Raw genomic sequence first — 12,393 nt, 5'->3', positions numbered from 1 at the left:
AAGAAATGACAAACTTTGGATTTTATTTGGTTTCATTGATCAAGTAATAATAGTATTGTGGTACGTGCTTATAATTTGTGTAGCTCTGTCAATAGATTAATCAAACAAACAATCGATGGGAAAAAAGTTAGCAAACTTTGCTAGCTCATGGTGATTTCTATTGATGTCAATTTCTCTTTCGCGAGTGAAACATAAAGTCTCAGGCGACCCACCAGATAAAAGGTGCTGAGAAGAACATCTTACTTAGACCACAATTAGTTACAAACAAACATCAAGTAAAGAAACACACACACACACACACACACACACACACACCCCTTGAGAATATCAAAATCTTCAAACACAAGAGCGCGCCTTGACCAAGGTTGAAGCGAATACAATACCTAGATTTGGGAATGGCAAACGACTTGAAAAATATGCCTTCTTCTCTTCAAAGCAAGATGGACCTCGTCATGGTGCCATCCGTCTATCACTGTAGAGACCCCCTTGCCCTGGCTCGAAGTGTACCTAACCAATAGACGATAGAGAACTCACCTTAGAGCATGAGCGTCAACTCGAAACCAGACCACGAAGCAGATGTGCATGTCGTGATTTCTTATCATCATGTATGTATTGCTTAGCTAATGCATGGCAATGGCAAGCAAGCAGTACATTTTCTGTTGAAATGAAGGTTTTGTAGTCCCTAGCTCATCACGGATAACTCATCCACTTTAGTTCCTCTGCATAATCATATTTATCGATTATTTCATTTACTCTTAGAAAGAACCATATGCTAATGATTAGTTGAGGTACACCGTCGGTTTAGGGAGTCTTACTGAATTTCTGGAGTTGTTTACGCTTTTGTGAGGGAATTTTCTCGACCGCTAATCTATATTATTCCAGTTCTGGTATCCTCTCGGTGCTCACATCAGCCGTGTGATACAACATATCACAACTCCCTTCATGCCCTTCTTGCATAATGATAAATTTTCTAGACAACATAATGATCGACCCACTGGTCATGCTTGCATTGTTGTTCCTCATGAGGCATGAGTTACACCATTCAGTGGCATCACGCTTACCCTGTGCTTTACTTAGAAGTTCTGGTGGCCATTGCTCACCACTATATATACAATGTTCTATCTAAACCATTTGATATCAGTCCTTCCTATGTTGGTTATCAGGCCATGAGGTGCTACATTTTCCACGATGAGCTTTTGTTGTGCCTCACTGACAAGCTGAGATTTTAGAAGAAACTGAAAGGAGGTGTGGACCATCCTGTCTCCCGCTGTCCTCGTGTTGCAGATTTCACAAGATTTCGACTGTCAACCACGCAGCTGCAAACCAGAGCAGCAAGACTAGATTGGCCAATTTTACATGAGTTCAATGGCCACCGCCCTGGCGCAATTCAAGCGGCGCCGGTGCTCGATGCCGAGAGAAGCATGCATGTAATTCGTCTCATCACCGGGTAGCCTGAACGTGGTCGAGGCCTCGTCTGATGGTTTAATAAAGCAGATGAAGACAATATGCCCCTCTGCCCTGTCATGTAAATCCCCCCGTGTACTTGTCGACTATTGCTCAAAAAGGAAGAAAGAGCCATCACTTAGTTATACTTTGTGCTACTCTCCAATATGTTTAAAATCTTATATTCCACCCTGTGTAACATACGAACAATAAACCACCATTAATCAAATTCATACTATATGTAGTCAATAGTCCGCGCGTTTCTGAACAATTTGTCACGAGAGCTCGAGAGCAAAATGGAACAGGGGAGGGCAGCCACAGCAGCGATCCCTGTGAAAAATAACAGAACACAGGACCGATGAGGATCATTGGTTAAAGGAACGGCAAGACCCTGTACACATTTCATTGCATACACATTCAACGGCATTTTTCAAACTCTTTGATCTTCAAGACATAATGGATTGCCAAAAATGATTAAAAGTGTGCCCATAGTGCAAACTAGAGAAGCTACCACCTGAAAAGAAGAAATAACAGCAGAAACTGTGGTCGGAGGACAAGGAAATTAACAGCTGGGTGATAATGCAGCACACAAGAGCAGATTATATGGAGCAACACGCATTAACCAGCAAAACCGTTTGTACAATACAATTCCACACGATTCAGACATAGCTTGAGGTCTTTCAAACATTTTTTCAAGCACAGAATTATTTTGTTCTTTTTGGCGTTTAAAAAAATAATGTCTCGCCCAAATATTCTGTTGAGATTTCTAGGAAACAATAACTTCTAATGGATTGCAGCGCAAGTCAGGACTCTATGCAATTTTTTTTTGTACACGATCTGGTCTGTTGTACGACCTGCAAAGCTGTAGGCGATCGTCTCCTAACTCAACCGCGGCTGGCCCTCCGTCCTGCTCGAGCTCCTTGATCGTGAAGAACACCGAAAAATGAGCAGCCAATTAGTACCAGGCTACCAGCAGCCAGCAATTTACAGTAGTTACTCCTATCATAAAAAGTGAGCAGAGAGATTATGATCTCATTTATAACACTCAATTAAGAGATTATTTTTTAAAGCTATGCAGCTGAACATTAGCACATTGTTTGCAGTTCGGTTTTAATTGTGACGTTGAATCTTTAGCTATCTCCATGTACTTCAGATTCCTCTCCGTGATCATCTGCGGAGACTATTTCAAGACTATCGTTTTATGAAACTTCAGTTAATCCTTGGTCAACCGCTTATCTTTAGAGACCATATTCCATTCTCAGTTACAAACAAAGACTATTTCAAGACTATTGCAATAGCTGAGATGCTCCTTACTGATTTGAAAGAGGTGATCTATATTACGGCAACTCACTCTGTTCGCCTCAATGCGCATGGTATAATCATGCGATTCTTGCATTATTTTCTTGGACAACGTTATGGTTGACTGGTCATGCTTGTATCGTTACTCGTCATGACTTGCACAATTTGGCCGCATCACACTTATCACGTGGTTTACTTATATGGACATTGCTCACCACTGTATATATGCCTTGCTATAAATCTTGACCATTTGATGTGCTTTTGTTTGCTCTATGTTGTTGGTTGTCATGTCATGAGGTGCTACACTCTAGGCTATATTTTTGGTGTGTTCTTGCAGATCAGCTGAGATTTTAGAAGAAACTGTGCCGACTCATGGACCATTTGCAAGGTCTATGCTCCTGTTTTTATGTTAAACTAGAAGATGCCCCGCGCGTTGCAGCGGAAATTTGTGGTATGCATATGCAAAGTTCAGAGGACAAAGATTTACCATGTAACTAAAATATAAGCACACAATCTCTGATGTGCATATATAGGATAATTATGTTCAGGAGGATGCACATAAGCTAAGCAACGCGTCTGATAAAAAGGATGTTTCATGCAGGAAAAATCATGTCAACATTCTCTTACAATGCTTAAATGTTAGCCTCACAACATACATGCATTATCAGGAATGGTTAATTAATCTCAGGTTAATTAACAAGTCACTAACGGAAGTGTCACTGTACGAGACGTTGGACCATGAGCTTTTCGTGGACTTGATCGTGGCCTAAGCCCAGGCCCACGACTCCCTACCAGACGGCATATATATTCGACGTGTTGGCCAGTGCAGCCAACACACTTACTCCCTCCTAGCACAACCCTAGGCGCCATCCACTGGTCGTCTCGTTGTGCTATCTCCAGCGATCCCGTCCCGCCAGCCACGTGCAAGGCCGGACGGGAGAGCGGGCCTCTGGAATCCCATCCTTCGAGATCATTGTAACAGCCAGAGACTGACACGCTCCAAATGCCTTGCATGTTTTCATCATAGTCGTGTTTATTATTTGTTTATTGCATTCATCATCGCACCATTCGCATTGCATCGGCACTCCGTTCTTGTCATTTTTTCTTTCAAAACCTGCGTCTGTTCGTAGTTGCCGATTCTCCCCGTTCTCGTTGTTGACTGTTTCAAGATCAACCACACTTGCATGCATCCATGGCATCGTTAAATAATTATTTCCCAAGTGAGAATAAAGCATTCCTCGAAATGGGTTGAAAGTTGGCATGATGTCTTGTTATATTCTAGGTAGACCACCTGTCAAAATTTCATCGCATTTGGAAGTCGTTTGATACCCCATCCGTTATACTATAGCGGCACTATAGTTGGTTTAATCGTCAGATGTTTTGGCAAATAAACTTGTTGTCAGGCCTCTCATTTCCCTCTCACCTCAGCCCATGGCCTCTCTACACAGCCACAGTCTGCCCTCCTAAGACGAGCTAACCCTCTCTCTCGCTAATCCTAAGGCCCATCCAAACATCTCTAATTTTCAGCTCACCTAAATCTCTAATTAGAATAGTGTGACTAGGCGAGCGCCCGCGAGTGGAACAACGCCGCTCGGAGGAGGATGGGCGAGGCTGGGTGCAGAGCTGCAGATCATAAACGAGCTGCATCTTGCTATGTCCAACAAAACCGCCTGAAAAACCACTCTAATCGGTGTTAGGGGTGATTTTCACCTGGTTTAGGAAAGATCAGGGGATTAAATAGCTGGTTTTAGACCTTAGGAGGTAAACTGGGCAGTCTATGAAACCCCGGGGGGTTATGTGGACTTCTTTCGCTTCCAAACTGTACTAATTGCGAGGCTCATCAGGAAGTCAAAAATAAATTATGCCGGTGAATTGTGTCGAGGTGAACAGAGGTGGTTGTGTTTAATCAGAAGGCTACCTATACTTCAAGCCTTGATCGACGGCTAGAATTAATTGGGGTGACGTGGCTTAAGGAGAAGCTAAAGAATTACGTGTAGTGGGGAGCTCCTATTTAGATAGTATAGTAGATAAAACACGAGACAAGATACACGCCGAACAATACAAGGTACCAAGGAATCCTTCAAAGTAGATCTACCCGGAGAAAAAAAATCATAAACGACTACGCTAGCGAGAAAAAGCATAGAAAGGCCGAAAGACAACGCCACACCCGTTTTTTTTTAATAGTCGAGATGACGAGGAAACATAAAATATAGTGTAATGAATATTTATTTGCAGTTGAAATGAAAAAACATACATTTATGTGGCTTTAGGGTCCTTTTTGTTATCTTGCCCCAGGCCCCTCAAATGGGACCAGGCCTATTTGATGGTTTCAAGCACTTGAAGACAGTGTGCCCCTCTGCCTGTTGGAGCTCCTCATGAAGGAGATGCCGCGACATAAGCCTAGTTTCGCGGAACTAGTGGACGTGACGATCAACGCCACCGCTGACCATCTACTCCTGCTCGTGAATGACATGGACTCCGACGTGTTCAAAGCACTCCTCCAGTTCATCTAGACCGAGTCACCACCGCCGCAGCTCGAGACGGCACTGCCAGAGAATGTGGAGCGGCTGCTCACAACAGTGGACAGGTTTGAGCTGGAGAAGCTGAAGCTCCTCTGCGAGAACGCGTTGTGCAGGCAAATTGACGCCAGCTCCGTGGCGGCGTGCACGCAGTTCCTCATGAAGAACACACCGACACATGGGCAACCAATTAGTACCAATGTATTATGAATTTACCAGCTAGCTAGTATGTTACTCCAATCATAAAATTTTATGAATTTATTATACTCAACTAAGAGATTTATCTCCTTCGAAGATCAGATGACAGGGCTTTGCTTTTTAAGCTAAACAATTGAACAATAGCACACTGTTTGTAGTTCTGTTGACTGAACTGAAGGACCATCACCGAAGTCTTTCTTCGTGGACCATCTTTTTTTACTTCCGTATGACACACCATTGAGAACAATGGACAAGGAACTATACAAAACTAGGTTCAAGCCTTCTAAGAAGGCATTATCGTATACACAACCTCTGATTCTAGCTTGTCCAACTTTTGTACTCAAGAACAAGAGAATGAAGAGCAAAGAAATGACAAACTTTGGATTTTATTTGGTTTCATTGATCAAGTAATAATAGTATTGTGGTACGTGCTTATAATTTGTGTAGCTCTGTCAATAGATTAATCAAACAAACAATCGATGGGAAAAAAGTTAGCAAACTTTGCTAGCTCATGGTGATTTCTATTGATGTCAATTTCTCTTTCGCGAGTGAAACATAAAGTCTCAGGCGACCCACCAGATAAAAGGTGCTGAGAAGAACATCTTACTTAGACCACAATTAGTTACAAACAAACATCAAGTAAAGAAACACACACACACACACACACACACACACCCCTTGAGAATATCAAAATCTTCAAACACAAGAGCGCGCCTTGACCAAGGTTGAAGCGAATACAATACCTAGATTTGGGAATGGCAAACGACTTGAAAAATATGCCTTCTTCTCTTCAAAGCAAGATGGACCTCGTCATGGTGCCATCCGTCTATCACTGTAGAGACCCCCTTGCCCTGGCTCGAAGTGTACCTAACCAATAGACGATAGAGAACTCACCTTAGAGCATGAGCGTCAACTCGAAACCAGACCACGAAGCAGATGTGCATGTCGTGATTTCTTATCATCATGTATGTATTGCTTAGTTAATGCATGGCAATGGCAAGCAAGCAGTACATTTTCTGTTGAAATGAAGGTTTTGTAGTCCCTAGCTCATCACGGATAACTCATCCACTTTAGTTCCTCTGCATAATCATATTTATCGATTATTTCATTTACTCTTAGAAAGAACCATATGCTAATGATTAGTTGAGGTACACCGTCGGTTTAGGGAGTCTTACTGAATTTCTGGAGTTGTTTACGCTTTTGTGAGGGAATTTTCTCGACCGCTAATCTATATTATTCCAGTTCTGGTATCCTCTCGGTGCTCACATCAGCCGTGTGATACAACATATCACAACTCCCTTCATGCCCTTCTTGCATAATGATAAATTTTCTAGACAACATAATGATCGACCCACTGGTCATGCTTGCATTGTTGTTCCTCATGAGGCATGAGTTACACCATTCAGTGGCATCACGCTTACCCTGTGCTTTACTTAGAAGTTCTGGTGGCCATTGCTCACCACTATATATACAATGTTCTATCTAAACCATTTGATATCAGTCCTTCCTATGTTGGTTATCAGGCCGTGAGGTGCTACATTTTCCACGATGAGCTTTTGTTGTGCCTCACTGACAAGCTGAGATTTTAGAAGAAACTGAAAGGAGGTGTGGACCATCCTGTCTCCCGTTGTCCTCGTGTTGCAGATTTCACAAGATTTCGACTGTCAACCACGCAGCTGCAAACCAGAGCAGCAAGACTAGATTGGCCAATTTTACATGAGTTCAATGGCCACCGCCCTGGCGCAATTCAAGCGGCGCCGGTGCTCGATGCCGAGAGAAGCATGCATGTAATTCGTCTCATCACCGGGTAGCCTGAACGTGGTCGAGGCCTCGTCTGATGGTTTAATAAAGCAGATGAAGACAATATGCCCCTCTGCCCTGTCATGTAAATCCCCCCGTGTACTTGTCGACTATTGCTCAAAAAGGAAGAAAGAGCCATCACTTAGTTATACTTTGTGCTACTCTCCAATATGTTTAAAATCTTATATTCCACCCTGTGTAACATACGAACAATAAACCACCATTAATCAAATTCATACTATATGTAGTCAATAGTCCGTGCGTTTCTGAACAATTTGTCACGAGAGCTCGAGAGCAAAATGGAACAGGGGAGGGCAGCCACAGCAGCGATCCTGGTGAAAAATAACAGAACACAGGACCGATGAGGATCATTGGTTAAAGGAACGGCAAGACCCTGTACACATTTCATTTCATCTCATTGCATACACATTCAACGGCATTTTTCAAACTCTTTGATCTTCAAGACATAATGGATTGCCAAAAATGATTAAAAGTGTGCCCATAGTGCAAACTAGAGAAGCTACCACCTGAAAAGAAGAAATAACAGCAGAAACTGTGGTCGGAGGACAAGGAAATTAACAGCTGGGTGATAATGCAGCACACAAGAGCAGATTATATGGAGCAACACGCATTAACCAGCAAAACCGTTTGTACAATACAATTCCACACGATTCAGACATAGCTTGAGGTCTTTCAAACATTTTTTCAAGCACAGAATTATTTTGTTCTTTTTGGCGTTTAAAAAAATAATGTCTCGCCCAAATATTCTGTTGAGATTTCTAGGAAACAATAACTTCTAATGGATTGCAGCGCAAGTCAGGACTCTATGCAATTTTTTTTTGTACACGATCTGGTCTGTTGTACGACCTGCAAAGCTGTAGGCGATCGTCTCCTAACTCAACCGCGGCTGGCCCTCCGTCCTGCTCGAGCTCCTTGATCGTGAAGAACACCGAAAAATGAGCAGCCAATTAGTACCAGGCTACCAGCAGCCAGCAATTTACAGTAGTTACTCCTATCATAAAAAGTGAGCAGAGAGATTATGATCTCATTTATAACACTCAATTAAGAGATTATTTTTTAAAGCTATGCAGCTGAACATTAGCACATTGTTTGCAGTTCGGTTTTAATTGTGACGTTGAATCTTTAGCTATCTCCATGTACTTCAGATTCCTCTCCGTGATCATCTGCGGAGACTATTTCAAGACTATCGTTTTATGAAACTTCAGTTAATCCTTGGTCAACCGCTTATCTTTAGAGACCATATTCCATTCTCAGTTACAAACAAAGACTATTTCAAGACTATTGCAATAGCTGAGATGCTCCTTACTGATTTGAAAGAGGTGATCTATATTACGGCAACTCACTCTGTTCGCCTCAATGCGCATGGTATAATCATGCGATTCTTGCATTATTTTCTTGGACAACGTTATGGTTGACTGGTCATGCTTGTATCGTTACTCGTCATGACTTGCACAATTTGGCCGCATCACACTTATCACGTGGTTTACTTATATGGACATTGCTCACCACTGTATATATGCCTTGCTATAAATCTTGACCATTTGATGTGCTTTTGTTTGCTCTATGTTGTTGGTTGTCATGTCATGAGGTGCTACACTCTAGGCTATATTTTTGGTGTGTTCTTGCAGATCAGCTGAGATTTTAGAAGAAACTGTGCCGACTCATGGACCATTTGCAAGGTCTATGCTCCTGTTTTTATGTTAAACTAGAAGATGCCCCGCGCGTTGCAGCGGAAATTTGTGGTATGCATATGCAAAGTTCAGAGGACAAAGATTTACCATGTAACTAAAATATAAGCACACAATCTCTGATGTGCATATATAGGATAATTATGTTCAGGAGGATGCACATAAGCTAAGCAACGCGTCTGATAAAAAGGATGTTTCATGCAGGAAAAATCATGTCAACATTCTCTTACAATGCTTAAATGTTAGCCTCACAACATACATGCATTATCAGGAATGGTTAATTAATTTCAGGTTAATTAACAAGTCACTAACGGAAGTGTCACTGTACGAGACGTTGGACCATGAGCTTTTCGTGGACTTGATCGTGGCCTAAGCCCAGGCCCACGACTCCCTACCAGACGGCATATATATTCGACGTGTTGGCCAGTGCAGCCAACACACTTACTCCCTCCTAGCACAACCCTAGGCGACATCCACTGGTCGTCTCGTTGTGCTATCTCCAGCGATCCCGTCCCGCCAGCCACATGCAAGGCCGGACGGGAGAGCGGGCCTCCGGAATCCCATCCTTCGAGATCATTGTAACAGCCAGAGACTGACACGCTCCAAATGCCTTCCATGTTTTCATCATAGTCGTGTTTATTATTTGTTTATTGCATTCATCATCGCACCATTCGCATTGCATCGGCACTCCGTTCTTGTCATTTTTTCTTTCAAAACCTGCGTCTGTTCGTAGTTGCCGATTCTCCCCGTTCTCGTTGTTGACTGTTTCAAGATCAACCACACTTGCATGCATCCGTGGCATCGTTAAATAATTATTTCCCAAGTGAGAATAAAGCATTCCTCGAAATGGGTTGAAAGTTGGCATGCGGTCTTATTATATTCTAGGTAGACCACCTGTCAAAATTTCATCGCATTTGGAAGTCGTTTGATACCCCATCCGTTATACTATAGCAGCACTATAGTTGGTTTAATCGTCAGATGTTTTGGCAAATAAACTTGTTGTCAGGCCTCTCATTTCCCTCTCACCTCAGCCCATGGCCTCTCTACACAGCCACAGTCTGCCCTCCTAAGACGAGCTAACCCTCTCTCTCGCTAATCCTAAGGCCCATCCAAACATCTCTAATTTTCAGCTCACCTAAATCTCTAATTAGAATAGTGTGACTAGGCGAGCGCCCGCGAGTGGAACAACGCCGCTCGGAGGAGGATGGGCGAGGCTGGGTGCAGAGCTGCAGATCATAAACGAGCTGCATCTTGCTATGTCCAACAAAACCGCCTGAAAAACCACTCTAATCGGTGTTAGGGGTGATTTTCACCTGGTTTAGGAAAGATCAGGGGATTAAATAGCTGGTTTTAGACCTTAGGAGGTAAACTGGGCAGTCTATGAAACCCCGGGGGGTTATGTGGACTTCTTTCGCTTCCAAACTGTACTAATTGCGAGGCTCATCAGGAAGTCAAAAATAAATTATGCCGGTGAATTGTGTCGAGGTGAACAGAGGTGGTTGTGTTTAATCAGAAGGCTACCTATACTTCAAGCCTTGATCGACGGCTAGAATTAATTGGGGTGACGTGGCTTAAGGAGAAGCTAAAGAATTACGTGTAGTGGGGAGCTCCTATTTAGATAGTATAGTAGATAAAACACGAGACAAGATACACGCCGAACAATACAAGGTACCAAGGAATCCTTCAAAGTAGATCTACCCGGAGAAAAAAAATCATAAACGACTACGCTAGCGAGAAAAAGCATAGAAAGGCCGAAAGACAACGCCACACCCGTTTTTTTTTAATAGTCGAGATGACGAGGAAACATAAAATATAGTGTAATGAATATTTATTTGCAGTTGAAATGAAAAAACATACATTTATGTGGCTTTAGGGTCCTTTTTGTTATCTTGCCCCAGGCCCCTCAAATGGGACCAGGCCTATTTGATGGTTTCAAGCACTTGAAGACAGTGTGCCCCTCTGCCTGTTGGAGCTCCTCATGAAGGAGATGCCGCGACATAAGCCTAGTTTCGCGGAACTAGTGGACGTGACGATCAACGCCACCGCTGACCATCTACTCCTGCTCGTGAATGACATGGACTCCGACGTGTTCAAAGCACTCCTCCAGTTCATCTAGACCGAGTCACCACCGCCGCAGCTCGAGACGGCACTGCCAGAGAATGTGGAGCGGCTGCTCACAACAGTGGACAGGTTTGAGCTGGAGAAGCTGAAGCTCCTCTGCGAGAACGCGTTGTGCAGGCAAATTGACGCCAGCTCCGTGGCGGCGTGCACGCAGTTCCTCATGAAGAACACACCGACACATGGGCAACCAATTAGTACCAATGTATTATGAATTTACCAGCTAGCTAGTATGTTACTCCAATCATAAAATTTTATGAATTTATTATACTCAACTAAGAGATTTATCTCCTTCGAAGATCAGATGACAGGGCTTTGCTTTTTAAGCTAAACAATTGAACAATAGCACACTGTTTGTAGTTCTGTTGACTGAACTGAAGGACCATCACCGAAGTCTTTCTTCGTGGACCATCTTTTTTTACTTCCGTATGACACACCATTGAGAACAATGGACAAGGAACTATACAAAACTAGGTTCAAGCCTTCTAAGAAGGCATTATCGTATGCACAACCTCTGATTCTAGCTTGTCCAACTTTTGTACTCAAGAACAAGAGAATGAAGAGCAAAGAAACGACAAACTTTGGATTTTATTTGGTTTCATTGATCAAGTAATAATAGTATTGTGGTACGTGCTTATAATTTGTGTAGCTCTGTCAATAGATTAATCAAACAAACAATCGATGGGAAAAAAGTTAGCAAAATTTGCTAGCTCATGGTGATTTCTATTGATGTCAATTTCTCTTTCGCGAGTGAAACATAAAGTCTCAGGCGACCCACCAGATAAAAGGTGCTGAGAAGAACATCTTACTTAGACCACAATTAGTTACAAACAAACATCAAGTAAAGAAACACACACACACACACACACACCCCTTGAGAATATCAAAATCTTCAAACACAAGAGCGCGCCTTGACCAAGGTTGAAGCGAATACAATACCTAGATTTGGGAATGGCAAACGACTTGAAAAATATGCCTTCTTCTCTTCAAAGCAAGATGGACCTCGTCATGGTGCCATCCGTCTATCACTGTAGAGACCCCCTTGCCCTGGCTCGAAGTGTACCTAACCAATAGACGATAGAGAACTCACCTTAGAGCATGAGCGTCAACTCGAAACCAGACCACGAAGCAGATGTGCATGTCGTGATTTCTTATCATCATGTATGTATTGCTTAGTTAATGCATGGCAATGGCAAACAAGCAGTACATTTTCTGTTGAAATGAAGGTTTTGTAGTCCCTAGCTCATCACGGATAACTCATCCACTTTAGTTCCTCTGCATAATCATATTTATCGATTATTTCATTT

This window comes from Triticum aestivum, chromosome 7D (genome assembly GCF_018294505.1).
Source record: "Triticum aestivum cultivar Chinese Spring chromosome 7D, IWGSC CS RefSeq v2.1, whole genome shotgun sequence".
NCBI lineage: Eukaryota > Viridiplantae > Streptophyta > Magnoliopsida > Poales > Poaceae > Triticum > Triticum aestivum.
This window is presented reverse-complemented; position numbering follows the sequence as displayed.